The sequence below is a fragment of the Neurospora crassa genome, linkage group I, assembly GCF_000182925.2.
Source record: "Neurospora crassa OR74A linkage group I, whole genome shotgun sequence".
In the NCBI taxonomy this organism is placed as follows: Eukaryota; Fungi; Ascomycota; class Sordariomycetes; order Sordariales; family Sordariaceae; genus Neurospora; species Neurospora crassa.
In genome coordinates, this window is record NC_026501.1 from 8,244,379 (window position 1) to 8,264,904 (window position 20,526).

The window sequence follows — 20,526 nt, forward strand, 5'->3', positions numbered from 1 at the left end:
TATATTAATTCAATTAGGATATAGACTATATATTATATAATTGATTAATATACTTACTATACTTACCTACCGTATAAAATAGAATTTAATTAAAGTATTTACCGGCCGTACGAAATAAATTCTAATTAAAGCGAAGGTTAGGAGAGGGCAATTTAGGAAATTTAATTAAATAGTAATTATATTAACTATTTGTAATATAATTTTATAATTCGAACTAGAACGAAAGTCATAGGTAGACTACCAATTTAAAGATCCTAATAATTCGGATATAGCCTATGGGTCGCGGGGTTAATTATATACAATAGGGTATAGCAACTATCCATATACTTAATATATAAGTAATACTTTAAATAGTAATCACATTAAGGATTAGTAGTATATAGATATTATAAAATATAGGTCCGATTATACAATTTCACCCATCAACTCTAATTAGAACGAAGGTTACTAAATACTTTTAGAACGTAATAGTAAAGCTGTATAGAAATTTTATATTGTAGGCTACTAATTAAGTAGGCTACCGTAAGATACTAATCTTAATAGAATTTAGTGTAATTATTATTTAAATTTGCCCACTATTATTTTCATCCCCTAAATTAAACGTTTCGGATACTCTATTACCCCGACTATTAATAATAATAGGATCGTCATCTTTATAATCAAATAGACCAAAATACTCGTAGTCTTCCCCTTTTTCTAACCGAACCTCCTTGGAATTGAATTATTAAAAGGTACCTAAAAATAATTTAAATAAATTATTATACTATAAATTTGGCGCATTAAAATTATTTAAGTTTAAAAGTTTATAGTATTACAATATAAACCTATTTTTATATATTATATATATATAATCAATAATATCGATATTAGCTAATAGATTAGTATATTTACTACCGCTAAGTCGTCCAAATTCTAATTCAACCCCCCTACGAATAGTTACAATAAGAGGCCCGATAGCTAATAGTTCTATAAAAGTTAATTTAATATTGTACATTGAGTTCTTATAGTATTTAATATCTAGGGTAAATAAGTAATTAATATACTCTATTATTAGGTCGATCTCTTTCTATTAGTTACTAATTATAGTATATCGTACTAGTCTAGACTTTAGAATAGTATCGGATAGTTTTAGGTTAGTAATTTCGGGTTGAAGGAGCTATAAGAAATAGAGTATTTTAGGCCTATAATTAATACCCTTTTTACTATAGAAGAAGAGTGGTAGGTAATTAATAATCTGCCGGAGTATCCTATAATTACTAAATTAAATAGCGCAAATAAAAATAAGTAATAGCCGAATAATATATAGGTATTAATAAATACTACGGAATTATATATTAATATAATTATTGCCGCCCCCCAAATATTTACTAATATATCCCTATAAAGTAAAAACTTCGTTATAAATATAATTAAACTATATAAATAAATAAATAATTCTATTAACCTAAAAGGCAACTACAATAGTAGCCTCAATATTATCCCAACTAAGTATAGTAGAATCCAGGAACCTATTATTAACGAAATTCCGTATTAAAAAAATAAAAATTTTAAAATAAAATATATTATAAAAGAATCTCAATCTATAATAGAATTCAGTCTTAAATTATTTTACCTTTTTAACCCTCCTAAGGCCGTAAGCATCCTACTCTATAAGAGGCCAAAAATACCGAAAAATCAAATTAATAAAATTTATTTTAATATAGAAGAACGCAAGGATAGAGATTATCTATTACTTGCAATTATATACGCTCTATACCTCTAACTATACTAATATAATTTTACAAATATATAATATCGTCTTCTAATCACTATAAATAAAAAAAAGCCTATTGCTAAACTACGCCTAATCTATATTAAATAAATCGAGAAACAATCTATCGTACAAACAGTAGATACCGGCGAATTCACCCTCGTTTTTATTAATAGCGGGCGTTTAAAGAATATAGCTTTTAGGTATACAATATTATTTAACCTTAAGGAAGCAATAGGTAGGAAAAAAGCCCTATTCGCCGATAAACGGAAAAAAGAATTTTAGTTTCTTTATAACTAAATAATTTATAGTAGGGCGAAATAATTATAGTGTTTATATAAGAACTAGAATAACCTAATATAGTTGGAAGGGAATAGTAGGCCGAAATTGGTCGGGTTGGAACGGACTTTAAATATTAGGACTACCTATTAGTAGGCAAATTATAAAGTTACGTATTATATCCTATCGGCCAATACCTAAACCTTAAATTATATTTAAATAATTATAATTATTATATATAATAATAAGAGTAGGGTTAGAAACGATATATTTAAAGTTAGCCTAGAAGTATTAATATAAATTATAAGATAAACAATTAACGGTACTAATTATTATAGAAATTATAAGAGTTTTAATTATTATTATAATTTTAATATAAAATATATAAATATTAAAAGTAGATAAGGTATTTTAGATATATTTAACGATGCCGTTAGTACGTAGATATAAACCTATAATTTACAAAAAGAAATCGGATTTACCAAAGGCAACGATATATATAATAATAACTAAAATTATATATATTATAGGCGAGATATAATTGCTATAATAAGCTTACAATCTTTACGTTTTCTTATAAGCGCGGGTATACTATATTAAGCCTATAAGAAGCGAATGTAATTTAGGCACATATTTAGGCAGGCTATTAATATACTACTTAATAACCGATGTAATTTATTGTATATCGTATAAATCTACAATATTATATAGCTAGTCCCCTTATAGAGCGGAAGAGGTATTAAACTTTATAAAAGATAAGAATAGATCGATATATTTAGGGAGAAATATTAATTCCCAATAGAGGCTCTTTATATCGTATAAATTACCTTTATTACTAAAGTATATTATAATACCGCTATAATAGAGAACTTCGCGTATATAATTATTATATAGCGTATTAATAAATTACTTAATATAGGATTCCGATAGCCGGTTATTACTTTGAATTATTTTAACCCAACTACGGATAAAGGGTTTTAGTATCCCCCTAGGATATAAATATACTTAATACTCTTAAGTAAAACGAGCGAAATATTAATTCCAATTAATAATACTTAAATTACTTTAATCCTATAGTAGTAAACTATATTCGATTAGGTTTAGGGAGGTCGGGGGGCCGCGGTAAAGGGTCGGAATTAAAGCCCTAGAGTCTAAATATATATAAATCGAATATATTACTATAATTAGAATACTTAGGAGAATATTAAATTTAAACGAAAGGAAAGGCGAATTAAATATAAGCGTAGAAAGGTTATTAAGTAAAATTAGAATAGCTATTTCCTAAAACGAATAGTAAATTACATTGGGTAAATTAAGCGTTGTAGGTCTATATACGTTGCTCTAATTGGAGTTATAGTAAATGAAAACGGATAAATTACACATTGCGACTTTAGGGGTTTTACTCTAATTAGAGTTGCGGAGAACGAAAACGGATATATTACGTATTGCGACTTTAGGGGTTTCGCTTTGGTGAGAGTAAATAACCAAAGTTAAAGTGTATTTTAACTTTAATTAGAGTAGAGTTCAATTGTAATAGTTGGGCCCTATAGCGGTTGACGGCCGAAATACTCAAAATTAGCTTAGACCTGCTACTGTAGAAACGGGTGGGGTAGGGTGGTTTTGGAGGTTAGTAGGTCTGACTAAGATTAACCAAAAACAGCCAATGATACTAATAATAAACTAATTATTAATAATAACACTACAATATCAAATTAGGTATATCAATTAAAATCGCTTACGATATGGACAATGCGCAAAACCACTTACCTCATCGTGAATTCTGTGCATACCGACCTCCAGGTTATCGCATAATTCTCGCTATCTTACTACTACCTCTATCTACTCAATAACTGTTATCCGGCATCCCGTCTACATCACTCGGCGTTATTACAAATAGGCTTCCAATGTGGTTGTGTTGACAATGATAGCTTACAGTTTAATTACATGCACATAAGCAATTTCTTCTTCTCTCATCGTCGTTGATCTACCGTTCACTGCCGTCTTCTCATCAGTCCAATCGATAACGATACGACTTCACTTCTTCGGATGCTTGACACGGACTAGACCCGGACCGGAAGTGAGAGAAATCCAACGTCAGATGTGTAGTAAACGAGCCTCCTATGTTGAGTGGCGGCAATGATAGTAGGTACCTGGATTATTGACATTGATCTTTGTTAGTAGGCCCCACGAGCCAGCATGGCATATCATGGCATCGCCATCCGCCAAACGTCCCAAAGGATGGCAGGCCAGACTAAACAATGTAGGTATTTTCCTTTCTTTTGAAAAGGAGAAGGCTGGAGGCTGGGACAAAGTGAAAACTATCCAAGTGTCGTTCGTTATCAGAGAAGCCGGTAAAAGACTTTCTCTTACACGCGCTGAAAGATATACTTGGATATATCGCTGTTTGGAAACCCTACGTGAATATGAAACAGAACCTTGACTGCCATTCACGTACCGATTATACCTTACCCAGTATCCCATCCTCCAGCAGGTATTCTCCGACACAAGTATGGGCTCCTGGCTGGTAAGTATTCGGGGACTAGACCGAAGTGAAGGGAATACAGTCAAGTCTGTACATAACGATATGAGATATAACGATATCGTGTAAATAACGATCAATTTTACTGCTACCGTTCTATTTATATAGAGATTACAGTAGTACAACGATAAATTGAGTATTGAGATTACGATTAGAATCTTGCTTAGTAATATATATTAAATCGAGTTTGATTGTTATTTTTAGGGGTCTCAATGGCCACCCCCCAGTGCCTAGATTGGGTAAATTTAATTGGGTCTAACTGACCCATCCCCTCTTTCCCCTCTTTTGCTAGTATATCAACAAATTACTCAAAAATCCTCCTTTTTCAACGCTAACAAGCTTCTTGATTTTATAGATCTTTCTATAATTCTACTAGTATTCTCCTTAATTATTTTATTAATATTCTATCAATACTCCACTATATCTAAGCTTTCGAGAAATGTTTCTACCCGCCGCTATACCCTTACCGAATTCTAGCGGTAAGCTATCCGCCGTTTCGTAAAGTGCGGCTTCTATTCTACCCCCTAATGCGAGATAATTATTTGGGCAACCTGTGAGTTTGGGTATAAGATTAGCTAGTTTACCGTTAGTGAGTTATTCTAATTTAGATAGGAGTATTTCGATATTAAGATCTTCGTTTGAAGATACGTTGGTATTATTAAAATTTATAAAGCCGACTACTTTGTCCTTAAAAAAGCGCTTTACGAATAGGTACTTCGTATAGAGGGTTTCCGGTTGTTAATTATTAGTAATATGATTTAAATTACTACTAAAGCTCTATAGAATTTAATGCCCAATTTTAATTCCCTTAACGAGCCTAAGTTCTCTACCGGCTGTGTCACAGGGCTAGATCATATGCCCTATGCTAGGCCATAGTACAGCAGATTACGTACTCTGTGCCTTACTATAGCACCGGTGCCGGCCCGGGTATTGAGGCTCTGTATGACCTACTCTACCGGGCTATATAACCCTACCTATAAACCCAAGCTAGCGCACACTCTCTTCTTACTTCCTTCGTACAACAACGAATATCGTAGTTTACTTATAATAATACCCTTGCCCTATAATAATTTATTATACTTTTAAAATCGCGCTACGCGCGCACAATAGGTAACTATCATCGCAACCAGCGGGCTAGCAATTAATCAAACCAAAAGTCCAGCCCTTGTAGGACAAAAGAATAATACTATAAATAGCTTCAATAATTATTATAGCTACTATACAAACTCAACTACTATAATTAATAGCTAAAGCTACTTCAATTACCCTAAAAACAATAATAATACCAAATCGGTTATTAATAATTATACTAATAGTAAAACTAAATTTCTAATTCTCAACAATTATCCTAGCCTCTTAAGCAAGGTACCTATCGTTAATTAAGTAACGGCGTTCAATTACAATATAATTAATAATTAACCTATTCCTACCGAGTAAAGCTCGCAAATTCCCCCCCCCCAATCATCTACCGGACTTTAACTTCTATAGTCCGGACTTCGTATTCCTAAGAATAAAAATCCTACCTTATACCAACCCCGAGGGAAGGATTATTAATAATAAGATAGTAATATTAATTCTATATCTCTATAACAATAATAATAATCGTAGTATCGCTTAGGCTTACCTTTATAATAGGCTCCGAACTAATAAATCAATTAATGTATACCCTATTATTTTCCGCTAATATACTTCTAATATCGTACTACTCCTAATTTTTAGTACTATTATTAATACTATTATAAAGGCTTTTAATACAACCCGCGCTAATTATTATTAGGAGATACTTTATAAGGAAATTAATAAATAAATTTATATCCAAGTATAAAAGGATCTCTAAAATAGTATTATCTACTAAAAAACCGAAGCCGAAGGTTAGTTTAACGAATTTAAGGCCAAGGAAGTACTTTATATTAACTACAATATTAAAATAATAAAGCTTCTTAACGACAATACTATCCTTAAAGCCTAAGTACGTTTATTATAAAATAAAATCGTTATATTCGAAATAGTTAATAATAGCCTCAACGTTATAATTAAGGATTTAAATACTAATAACTAAAGTAATTTAAATAATAGCAGCGGCGGAAGATTTAGCGGTAGGAGTATTAACGGCAGTAATATAAGTAGCGGAGGTATTAACAATAGTAAATTCTCTTCTAATACTAATTATATCGAACCTACTAACGGAATATACCGTTATATATCTACCAACCTAGAGGTATTTAATGCCTTTAATTCCAACCCTAAGGATTATAATACTATTTATACTACCTAGCGTACTAAAATTCGCCTATACTAGGCTTATAATAAATAGTACTTCCCTACCGAGCGCAATAAACTTATATATATTTTTATATACCTAAATAAGACCCCTATATTTATTATCGAGCCAGATATATAAACGATTCTTACTAATAAATACCCTAAGCTATAGAAGTAGAAGATAGTTAAAGAATTAATTAAGTACCTTAATAGCCGGTATAATACTATAAATATAAAAGTAAAAGCCGATTATACTTTACAGAAACTTTAAATAAAATCATCGTTCTAGGACTTCGCTAATAAATTTATTCTAAACGCCGACTACTACAATATAAATAATACTATATACGTCTTCTTACTTCGCTAGAAGGTTACAAACTAATTTAAAGCTTTAATAACCTATTAACCTAACGTCCTAAATAATAAGGATTTCTAAGGATAGTTTATATTATTTAATAAATTAACTAAACATTAAAAGGAGGAAGCTTTTTAAAAAAGAATAACTAACTTATCCTCCGGCAATAGTTCGGGTAATAATAATAGCAACAATAAAAGAGTTAGTTTCGAAAATAAAACCGTTTCCTAAGGGGGTAATCTTATAAATTTAAATAAACTCGAAGTTATCAATAAACGCTTAGTACCCCAAACTCTATAGAAGAAATATTAAGAACTAGGTAAATACTAATAGTATAGTAAAATTAACTACGACTAAAAAAAATACTAGAACCTTATTAATATCGAAGACGGTAAAGGAGGCATCGAAGGTATAAAGATTAACCCTATCCTAAATAATATTAAAAGGAAGAGGGCTAATTAGAACGGCTACGGTAATAATACTAATAACTTTAAGACCACCGACGCTACCAATACCAATACCGAAGCCGCAAAGGAGGCCAACAAATTAGGAAATACTAAACCTCTATACTAAATTATAAGTAAAGGCTATTACTATAAGAAAAGGAGAAGGAAAGTAAGGATTTGGAAGCGGAAGGATACCTAACTAAATTAAATAGGGAGTTATACCGGGACTAAGAAAAGATATTAGAATTATTATTTATTAATTTAGTAATAGTTAGACTAAAGAAATCTATCCTCCTTTTAAATTACCTTCTTTATAGTAAATACAAAATACAATACCTAACCTTAATTAATAATAGCTACACAAGCAAAGGCTTTATTAATACTAAATTCGTTAAAAGAAATTAAATACCTATAATAAAATTCAACTACCCAAGGCCGCTTCAACTAACTAATAGCAACGTTAATACCTATATAACCGACTTTATAAGAATCATTATACAAATTAGGCTCTATAAAAAAAAAATTAAATTATTTATTTTTACCCTATCCCTAGAGAATCCTATTATCCTAGGTCTACTATAGCTATAACGCTACAACCTATTAATAAATTAAGAAAAGGAAGAACTTAAATTCAATTATAAGTATAAGGGTACTTATATACCGGCAGCCACCCCAAATTTCTTAATACGAACCCCCAAAGCTCTAAAGGATATAACCGTCAGAAATATTATCAAGGAGGAGTAAACTATTAAAGCGGCCGAAGAGGAGTAAGCCGTTAAAGCGGCCGAGGAGAAGCAAGCCGTTAAAGTGGCCGAAGAAGAGTAAATTATTAAAGTAACTAAAGAAGAATAAACCGTTAAAGCGGCCGAAGAGGAGCAAGTATTTAAGGCCGAACATTAATCGCCAATTCGTAGAGCCTTAAAGCGTAGGAGATTTAAATTACTATATAGGATCGCTAAAATTTACAGAATAAACCCCGACCAACTCTAGTCTACTAACTCAACTGCAAATAGTTAGGTAATTATAATTTCTAATACGTTATAACTCCCTATAAAAAGACCTACTCTATATAGAACTATCAGCAGTAAGCGAATTCGAATATTAAACCCTAAGAAGCGACTATTAGTACTATTATTCGTAAGACCTATAAATATTAGTAAAACCCCTATTAATCCTAATAATATTATAGTACTCAATGTAGCTAGCTTTAACTTTATAATTATAAATAAAAAACTTTGAAGTTATAATAATAATTAGAAGAGAAATCGATGAAATATTAAAGAAGCTAAATATAGAAGTAATAAATAAATAGCCAGACTCTAAAATGAACGTTATAGAAGAAATATATAATAAAATCTATACGGGTAATAGTACAAAGTACAAAAACCAATTTATAAACCATTTTCTTAGGATACTCTAGGGCAAAGTAGGGGAGGTTATAGCACGGATTATAAAGGAAGATACTAAAAAATTTTACAAAAAGGCGGACAAGCCCCTAGCTACCGAGTAGGAAATTAAAGTAAAAATGCTAATATACTACTATAAGTATTAGAATATAGTAAATCCTAAGGAGGCGAAAGTTATTCCGCAATACCGTTTTTATAATTATAAAATTAAATTAATCCCTAGCGTGGAGCTTCTTAATGCCCGGTTACAATTATTTTCCTCCGTAGAATTAGGTATTATTAAGAAATAATTAGACAATAATATTAAATAAAGTTTTATTCGGCTATCCTAATTACTAATAGCCTCGCTAATCCTACTAGCAAAAAAGCCCAGCGGAAGCGTACGCATTTACATCGACTACCGCAATATTAATAATACTACTTTAAAAATATAATACCCGCTACTATTAATTAAAGAAACTTTAGACGCTATTTATAAAACTAAAATATTTACTAAATTTAATATTATTATAATATTCAACCGGATCCGAATTTACAAAGGCTATAAATAATTAATAATATTTATTATTCGGTTTAGTCTATATAAATCCTTAATATACCTATTCGGCCTATAGAACGCCCTAATTATATTTTAAAACTTTATTAATAATATTCTATACAATACTTTAAATAAATTCGCTACGGCCTACTTAAATAATATTTTAATTTATTTGGACAATAAGGATAAGTACTGTCACGGCACCACATAACAATAACTTGGCACCCCCAGCGTTCCGGCACCGAAGCCTAGCCGTCCTATTAATTATACCTCTACTTGGCTTATATATATAGTCTGAGAATAGAATTTTCGCTACTCTCTTCCGATCTTCTTCTCTTTGTGCAATATTACGTCTTTTCCAAGTCCCCTTGGGTCGGCATCGTAACAATATATTGCACCGTTTCTACTAATTAATAGTCCGACGATTAAAATTATTTCGCTTCGACTTACTTTAAAATTAGTGCCGATTTTACCCCGTCCTAACCGAATTACGCTATACCTACGATCCAAACCTACCCTACTACAACCACCCCCTAGGAAACCCCTAGACCTACTACCCCGACGCTACGTATATATTATACTACTATTATACTACCTACGGGATAACCCCGATTATATAATTAGCCTAGCCCTAATAATTTTAGTACTTTAACTCCTACCTTATACTACTAACTATTCCTATACTATAATTCTATATTAGACTATAAACGACTCTATAAATTCCTTAAATATAATTACGCCTACTTCTAATATAGTACCCGCCTGCGAAGTAATTACCCGTACCCTTTTCCGCCTTAATACCCTCCCCTTTATTTATAAAGCAGTTAAAAATATCCTTAAAAACTTCTCTAACTTCGCCTCCGCTTTAAAAGCGGACCCTAACGTTCTTGCCTAATTCTAACTCTACTTTATAATTATCGAAGAATACTTTAGTAAGGTATATAGTAAATTCCGTATTGCCCAATAAGAGGCTTTAAAAACTTAATAGGCGGCTAACTAAATTTAGAGTACTATAACCTAAAACTTTATAACTACTTCCTAAGTATAATAGGACCTCGCTAGGGCTATAGTAGAGGCCGCCGCCGTAATTATATAAGCCTAATAGGTATAATAGTAGCTCGCCGAAATTAAGAACCGTACCCAATACTTAAATAGCAATACTACAACGCCGGCACACTAAGTCCAACACACCGCACACACCTCCGTCACTACCCGTCTACAAGGCGTTAAACCCCCTATCTTTAGCGGCGCCGAAACGTCGCTATCTAAGCGCTAGGAAGAATATACTAATTAGTAATCCTAATTAATTACTAAATTTATATTCAACTTTACTACTTACTTAACCCTAATCGACTATATCCTTTATATTTCTTAATACCTCTCTAATAACGCTTATACTTATATTCGGACTAAAATTAATATTATTATATTTAACTTTTATAACGCTTTAGCTTAATTAATTAGACTTTCTAATTTCTAAAATATTTTTACTTACTTCGACCCTTATTATATTACTTTAAATATTTATACTAAAGTGGTATAAAAGATGGACCGTTTTAAATAGGGTAATATATTGTTTATTAACTTTATTATTACCTTTATTAAATTAATTAATTAATATAAATTTAATAGTTATCGCTATATTAATATATTTAAATTTAAAATTAACGGCCCCTTCTAAAACGCTTTAATTAGTATTACAATCCGCCTAGCAACCGACAATTTCGCTACGTAAGTCGAATTCCTCTAGATTATAATTAATAATATTAGTAACTACCGGTACCGAAACAATAGCTTTTTAACGCCGTTGCACCCCCCCCCTTCTATAAATACTAATAACCCTATAGTCCTTAGAAAGGTCGGCGCCCTCTAAAAGGGTCCTATCTCCTAAATTAAGAAGGATAGACGCTGGAAGTTTAACCTATATATATATTATAGCGCCCCTAATTATTATGTAATAGTATATATAACGAAGGGTAAATTGAAATTTATAAATTTTACTACCGTTTTAGCCTCTTCCTAAGAGATAGGAAAAGCCTAACCTCCGGTAGAAGTCGCTATTAGAAGTTTAATTCGAAGGATTTAGAGGATTTATATTTATATTCTATAGGATTTAATATTAATTTTTCCTTTTTAAATTTACTTTATTTTAATATTAATTTACTAGTCCCTTATCTTACTATAATCGACTCTAGTTACTCCCTAATAAATTTTATTAATTCTACTTTTATATACTATTATAATATTCCTACAATACTCCTCCTCTAGCCCCGTACCCTTCGGTTAGCCGATAGCCGGGAGGGAGGCGAAATTTCCTATACTTACATTTTATTATACTTTATTAGTTTATTTATAGACCGCTTTACTTTATTTATCTAACTATTTAGCAGCCCGAATATAATTCTTAGCCTTCCCTAATTAAAGAAGTATAACCTAATAATTAATTAATCTATTAAATCTATAGAATTACTAAGTTTTACCGCTATAAAAGTACCGCCCTAACCCAACCCTACTTAATATACCGCCCCGGATCCGATACTTATTATAACGAACCCCCTAACAATTATAGGGTTTATAATACCTATCCCCCGCAATAAGTCCCAACCTACCTTAAAATTAAAGTCGTTATATACCCGTTCCTCAACTGTAGGTAGTCCTCTTCCCCCCAATAGACTACGCCTAGGCGGCCGCGCTTAGCCTTAAAATACTTCTATTCATATTCTATTTACTATTAATTTCATCCTCTTATATAAAGAATCCGGTATAGAGATTTACTATTATACGCTAGATTAACTATATCGCTTTACAAAGGAATAGGTAAGTATAGCCCCTAATTCCAAATTTAGTAATTTAATTAACCCTAGCCAATTCCTCTATTACTTTAATAAAATTATACTTTAAGTAGTCCTCTAAGGACGGCCGACTGTATAACCCCTCTTCCAGCTAATTATTAATTATAGGGATTAGGTAGCGGAATAGCTATAATTCCGAATTATTTTAACGGAGGATATTTAAAAGTATATTAATAATAAACTGCTATTAACCTAGTAAAAAATTTTTATAGCCCTCCCTAAGTACCTCTAAAGGAAGTAGAAAGCCTTCAACCTTAATACTATTAAAATAATATTACCGTACTACCCCTTTAATTATAAAATTAATTTAATTCTAGGCTAGACCCCCCTTTACTACTACCCCCGCCCTATATCCTAAAAAGAATTCTACATTATTTATAAGTATTTAAACAATTATTTCGCTACTAAGTTTATCCGCCCGAACTCCTCCCCCACCGCCGCTTTAATTTTACTCGCTAAGAAGCCGGGCGGAAGCGTCCGTATTTATATTAATTACCGGGGATTAAATAACGCTACTATTAAAAATAAATACCCTATCCCCCTTATTAAAGAAACTATTAATACTTTCTAAAAAGTAAAGTAGTTTAATAAGCTCGATATAATAATAGCCTTTAATCAATTACAAATCGCCCCCGGGGATAAATAGAAAACCGCTTTTATTACTAAATTCGGATTCTTCGAATACTTTATTATAAATTTCAATATAACGGACGCCCCTACTTCTTTCTAATATTATATTAATTATATACTTTTTAATATCCTTAATAAATATATTACTACTTACTTAAATAATATTCTTATTTATAGTAAAATGAAGGTAGAATATAAACGTTACCTTAAGGATATTATTTCCCGCTTATATAAAACCGGCCTTACTATAAATATTCGAAAATACGAATTCTACAAATACGAAATAAAATACCTAAATTTAATTATTTTTAAAGAAGGCTTTCGTATAGACCCGGAGAAGGTAAGCGCTATATTTAATTAGGGCGCCCCCGAAATATTTAAAGATTTTTAATATTTTATTAAGTTTGCGAATTTTTACCGCCGCTTTATTAAAGGTTTCTCAAAAATTGCCTAACCCCTTACCGTACTTATATTAAAAAATAAATAGGCCTTACCTTTAACCCTAATAGCTATAGCCGTATTTAAATAGTTTAAGGCTACTTTTACTTTAGTATTAATATTTACTTATTACAACCCTAATTAGAAAACGGTCCTTAAGGTAAATATATCGGATTAGGCTTCTAAGGGCGTACTATCTTAAATCGATAAGGAAGGGAAATAATACTCTATTACCTTCTTCTTTTTTAAATATTCCCTAACCGAATATAATTATAAAATTTATAATAAAGAATTATTTGCTATTATTAAAGCTTTTAAAAAATAGTACTCTAAATTTTAGGGTACTAAGGAACTAATAAAAATTATTATAGACTATAAGAACCTATAGTACTTTACTTCTATAAAACTCTTTAACTAACAATAAATTCGGTAATCCGAATTCTTTAGCGATTTTCGCTTTAAAATTACCTACCGCCCCAGAATATACGCCGCTATCCCCAATATACTTTCACGCCTCCCTAATAACGCCCTAATTAATAAATAGAATATAAGTAATAATTATATTACTAATTATATATATACCCTTTTGCTAAAAGAGAATTAAATTGTAAAATAAAGCCCGAATAAGGATTTAAACGAATTAACGTTAGTAAAACTCCTTATTTTCAATACCGAATCCTTTATTAATAATTATATTAATACAACCTATTTAACTTCGCTAGAATTTCTAATAGCCCTTACAACGCTCTAAGACCCTAATTATAGTATATTTCCAAAACGGCTCCGAAAAATTATTAATATTACTATAACCAACTATAAAGTAGCCTATAGTAGGATCCTAATTAAAGGTAGGACCTTTATTCCCCTTTACTCTAAAGCCTAACTACAAATTTTATAATATACCTATACTTCCACTCCGGGGGGACACCCTAAATAATTTAAAATTTATAATTTTGTACGACAGATATATATATAGCCGAACCTCTCCCAAAATATTACTACCTTTATTTAAGGTTATTATTTTTATATATGAATAAAGAATTCCCGCTTCTTACTTCTTAACCTACTCGAACTAATACCGGTACTATTTCGAAATTAATTCAATATCTCTATTAACCTTATTAGCCCCCTCCCAACAATAAAAATAAATAACTATACTTATACCTATATAATAATTATTATTAATCGTTTTATAAAGATACACTATTATATTAGCGTATATAACCTATTAATTAGGGCAACCGCCGCAACCTTCCTATACGAAGTCTACCGCCTCTATAATATTCTAAATTCTATTATCTTTAACCGGGGCACCCAATTTGTCGCCGCTTTCTAACAAAAATTCTACTGCTTATTAGACATTTAACAGAAGCTTTCCTCCTCCACTCACCCTAAAATTAATAACTAAACAGAAATTATTAATACTTATATTAAATAGTACCTCTATACCTTCTACTCCTATTACTAAAATAATTAACTATAGTAGTTATTTTTAATAGAATTTGCAATTAATAATTACATTTCTAAAACTACTAACCTCTCCCTATTTTTTATTAACTATAAATAATACTTTAAAATAAGTACTGAACCGCTATATTATAGGGCCGGCCCAATATTACTAGTATAGTACTAAGAATTATTAAATACGTATAGTATTAAAGAGTAAGTAAATAAAATTATTACTAGGGCCCAATTATTTATAGAAGAGGCCTAAGAATATTATTAATACTACGCCAATATATATAAATTAAATATACTTAAGTATAAAGTAAACAATAAAATTTAAATTAATATAAGGTACTAGAATTAGGGTAAACCTATTACTAAACTCTCTAATAAGTAAGTAGGCCCTTTTACTATTAAAAAAATATACCCCCAAACTATCGCTATTACTATAAACACTTCGTATAAGATTTTCCCAATTTTCTATATTTCCTTTATCCACCCTTACTAGGAGGGCCTCCTAGGCTAGAACATATTTAATAACACTTTAAATTAGCGAATCCGCAACGCTATCGCCTCTCTTATTAACTTTAGGGAAGAGGAATAATATTTCGAATATATTATAAGCTTTTATTAGAATAAGAATAGTAATTTAAAATATAGGATTAAATAATTAAAATTATACCGTCCCAATTAGCGTTTAACTAAGGACTTTTAAACAAATATTAATAATATTAAAAACTTCTATTATCGAAACCCAAAGAAGCCCGGCCCCTAACTACAGTAAAATAGAAATAGAACGCTAAAAGAACTTTAGAATAATACTATTCGCCAAAGGAGCCCCCGGCTATATAATTAAAACCACCCTACCCCTAACCTAAAGAACCCTATAATTTTCTCTTACAATTACTCTTAACGGTTTTCTTTTCTTTATAAACCTTACATTTTTTATAAAAAGATAATATTATTTTTAATATATTCAATAGTAAATCGCCGCAACTTTACCGCCTTTCTATTACCGTTATTAAAGTACCTCAATATAACTACCCCAACTAATTTCTATAATTAAAGCCCTAAAACCCAAATTCCCATTTCTATAATACTACTACCTCAGAACCAATATAGCAAAACACTACAAGCAGAACAGGACCGCCAAATCTCAAATCCAAATAGGATAATTAAATATAGTCCAACTAATAAACTCCTCTATATTCTTAAGGGTAGAATCTTCAATAGCAAAAACTACGCAAAAAACCTCTACTTCGATACTAGAACGGAACTAGAATTTAATTATAAACTACTAAATAAAACTAATATTACCCTCTAGCAAGCGAAACTTTACATCCTCGGCCTAAATACAACGCTCTCTCGCAAGTATATTATAAGCGGGGCGTAGGCCGCCAATAATCGCCAATATATTGCAATATAAATTAATAATAATTTATATTTTAATATATTAATATATTATTAATATCTCAATATTATAACCCCAATAGTACTCCACCGGCACTCCCTCTATTACTTACAACTTTCTTAATCGCCTTCTTAACGCTAACTAAACTATAATCGCTACGAATATCCTCCTCGATAATAGCAAAATTCTCAAGCAACTTCTTCGTCTTGGTAGTAATAGCTATATAAATCGCCTTATTCTAAATAAATTTACTATCCTCCTTCTCCTAGAAAGAAGCGGCCTAAGTAATTAAAAAAACAATATCGGAATAATCGCTAATTATTAATATAATAGCCTTATTTTATTAATAATATATTAAAACTAGGATATAATAAAATAATTTACAAAATCGTAATTATCCTTAAGGATACAGCAATAGCAATATTTCTTCTTCTTACCGAAGGGAAGAAGGCACTAAATCTTCAGCGGCTCAATGCTATTAATTTCAATATTAAAATTATAATAACGCAAATAAGGTATATAACCTAGACTAAGTACGAGAATCGCTAAAGCAGCCTCTTAAATAGTAATACAACCTTCAACTATTTTAATAGTGTAATATATAATTTTTTTCTTAAAAATTCTAGTTCTATCTATAGTAATAGCACAAGAGCAATACTTCTTTAAAAGTAAAGCGAAGGGGTTTTAATAATAATATACTAGCAAAAGAAAAAGTAATAAAATATAATTATTATTAAAATAAAAAAAGAGCGAAGGAAAGGAGGAGGAAGGAGGGGGATAGAAGGAAGAGGAGGGAAGTAGGAGGTACGCGCAATGCACAGGCCCCGTACTATTAAGAATGGATTAGGACTAGCGTACTACTATTTTAAGGGCGTTCTACTACTATAGCTACTACTAGGGGCAACGAATCCCGGCAAGCGGCGTACGGACTTAAGTGCGCCTTAGCGCCCTACGACTATAACGCCGCTACACTAGTAAAGGAATATAGGGCCCCTAAGGGCTTATCTTATTTATAATTAAGGTTAATTGCGTTTTAGGGGCCCGGGTACTATTACAGTACCATATAATAATAACTTAATACCCCCAGCGTTCCAACACCGAAGCCCAACCGTCCCATTAATTATACCTCCACTTAGCTCATATACATAGTTTGAGAGCAGAGTTTTCGCTACTCTCTTCCGATCTTCTTCTCTTCGTACAATATTACGTCTTTTCCAAGTCCCCTTAGGTCGGCATCGTAATAAGTACGTTAAATATATATCCAACGTCCTCAATCGCCTCGAACATTTAAGCCTATAAATTAATATAAATAAATATAAATTCTATATTACTAGGATAAAATACCTAAGGCTAATTATTATATTAAGGGGGATTAAAATAAATATAAATAAAATAAAGGTAGTAATAAAATAGGAGGCCCTAAAATCTAAGAGGTTACTCTAATCTTTCCTTAAATTCGCGAACTTCTATTACCATTTTATTAAAAACTTTTTAAATATAGCTAAACTACTATACAAATTAATAAAGAAGGCCGCTAATTAATATTGGAATATTAAGTACTAAGCTACGTTCAATAACTTCAAGGCTATATTTACTACAGTACCAATACTAAAGATATACAATTAGACAAAGAAGATAGTAGTTAAGACGGACGCCTCTAATTGGGCCTCTAGCGGCACCCTCTCGCAATAGGGGAACGATAGTATTTTATACTTAGTAATATACTTCTTAATAAAGTATATAGTAGCGGAATATAATTATAATATTTACAATAAAAAATTATTAGCTATCGTTAAAGCCTTAGAAGAATAGTTATTAGAATTAAAAGAGGCCCAAGAATAAGTAAAAATTATAACCGACTATAAAAACCTTAAAATATTCGTAATTACGAAACAATTTACCCTAAAATATATACGTTAGTTAAAGTTCCTTAGCCGTTTCAATTTTTATATTACTTATAAGAAGGAGCCCGAAAATATAAAATCCGACGTATTAAGTAGGAAATTAGAAAATAAACTTCGGGATATAAAGGACGAATAGTTACTCGCTAGAAAGAAGCCCCTTATTAACCTAGATTATTTTAACCCTACTTTCTTCGAAGATAAGGAGGCGTTAAACGCTACTTATCTATATTTAAAAGCAATAGAAAGCGTCTACCGAAATTAAAAGGACTTAGATTTAGGGGATATTAGATTCTACGAATTGGAAATTACGAAATTAATAAACAACTTAATCGATAATAGCTACTTAAAATTGAATTTAATATAAGAAATAATTTTATACTTATAAAAAGAAGATTAGAGAAGCTAGACCCTAGAAGTTAAAAAATATTTCAAAATTATATTTACAAAATATACCACCAAGTAGGGACGAGTATATTAACAAAAGGATACGGAGGAGTAAATCTTTATGAATCCTAAGGATAAAGAAATCTAATTCTAATTTATTTATAAAATATATATAGCGAAACTAGGTAGGCACCCCGGCCGTAAAAGAATATATAAAATATTTAATTATTTTTACTACTAGTTAAGAATATACTAATCCGTTAAAGAATTCTATAAAGCCTATCTAGCCTACGTAAAGACTAAATTATTGAAATACTCGCTAGTAAATTACTTAAAACCTTTCCTAATCCCCTTTATATTGTAATTATAAGTTTCGGTAAATTACGTAACCCCTATAATACCCTATACTAAGTAGGGATATACTTATTACTATATTATAATAGTAGTCGATTGTTTAACGAAAATAAAGTACTATATCCTAATAAAAACGCTAAAAACGGACGAACTAATCGAAAAATTTATTAAGAAAATCTATAGTATTTATAAACTATCTAACGAAATTATATTAAATAAGGGCTCTCAATTTATTTTAATATTCTAAAGAGTACTATATAAAAGATTAGGTATTACCGTAAAGTTCTTATCGGCCTTTTATTCTTAAACTAACGGTTAAATTGAGAGAATTAATATAGAAATAGAATAATACTTGAGGCTCTATATTAATTGGGCACAAGACAACTAGGTAGATTGGATACCTTTAACTAAATTTACTTATAATAATACTATTTTTAAAATAACGGGCGTCAATCCCTTTTATACTAACTACAATTTCCACCCCTAAATAGGTATAAAACCGTTAAGACCCTACCCCCTAAATTTTATAAAAGTTTAAAAGAAGGAATTCTTTAAGGCCTTAGAAGTAATTAATTAATTTTAAACCGTATTAGAAGGTATTATCGCCCTATTTAAGTAAGCCTAAGACCGGTATAAGGCGTAAGTAAATAAATACTATACAAATACCCCTAAGTATAGAATAAGCAATAAAGTACTACTTAATACTAAAAATCTTATTACTAGACGACTATAAATAAAATTAATCCTTAAATTCGAAGGCCTATTCGTAGTATTCGAATACAACTCCTACCGGGTTAAGCTCTAACTGCCTAAGAATATAAAAATTAACTCGGTATTTTATATATTAATAATTAAACTCTAGAAGGTAATAGGACTCTTAAAGTAATATAATATTAAATAGGATATTCTAACTAACTAAGGGAGGTTTATAACTAGGACTAATAATAATAATAATAGCGAATAGTAGGAATAGAAGTTCGAAAATATTATTAGATATAGTAAAGTAAATAATAGCTGTTAAATATACTAAATTAAATAGAAGGACATTAATAAACTAATATAGTAGTCTATTAAAAACTTGGAAGGATATAACAATACTATTTAGAAATATTACAACTCCCACCCCAATATACTACTACTACTAGTATAAGTAAAAAAAAGATAGATTAAAAGTAAACTAAAGAAGAAGTCTTTATTACCTTTAAACCTATTATATATACTACTACCAACGTAGGATATTATCTACAACTTAAATTTACGTTAGCCACTTCGGCGGAGCACTCGGATTACTTAGTAAAAAGGATGAGACTCGGCAAGAGTAAAAAGAAAGGAGTTTAGTACGATTTATTCCGCGTACCCTAATTAAATACTTTATAATATACCCTTTTATAAAATAACTATTAATAGTACTGAGAAATAGTACGTCTTATAGCAATCTTACATTTCCTATTCCCTAGAGTAGCCCTATACAATTAATACCAAAATTTAAAAATAAGAAGGATCTAAAAGAGGTTAGCAATATAATAATTGAA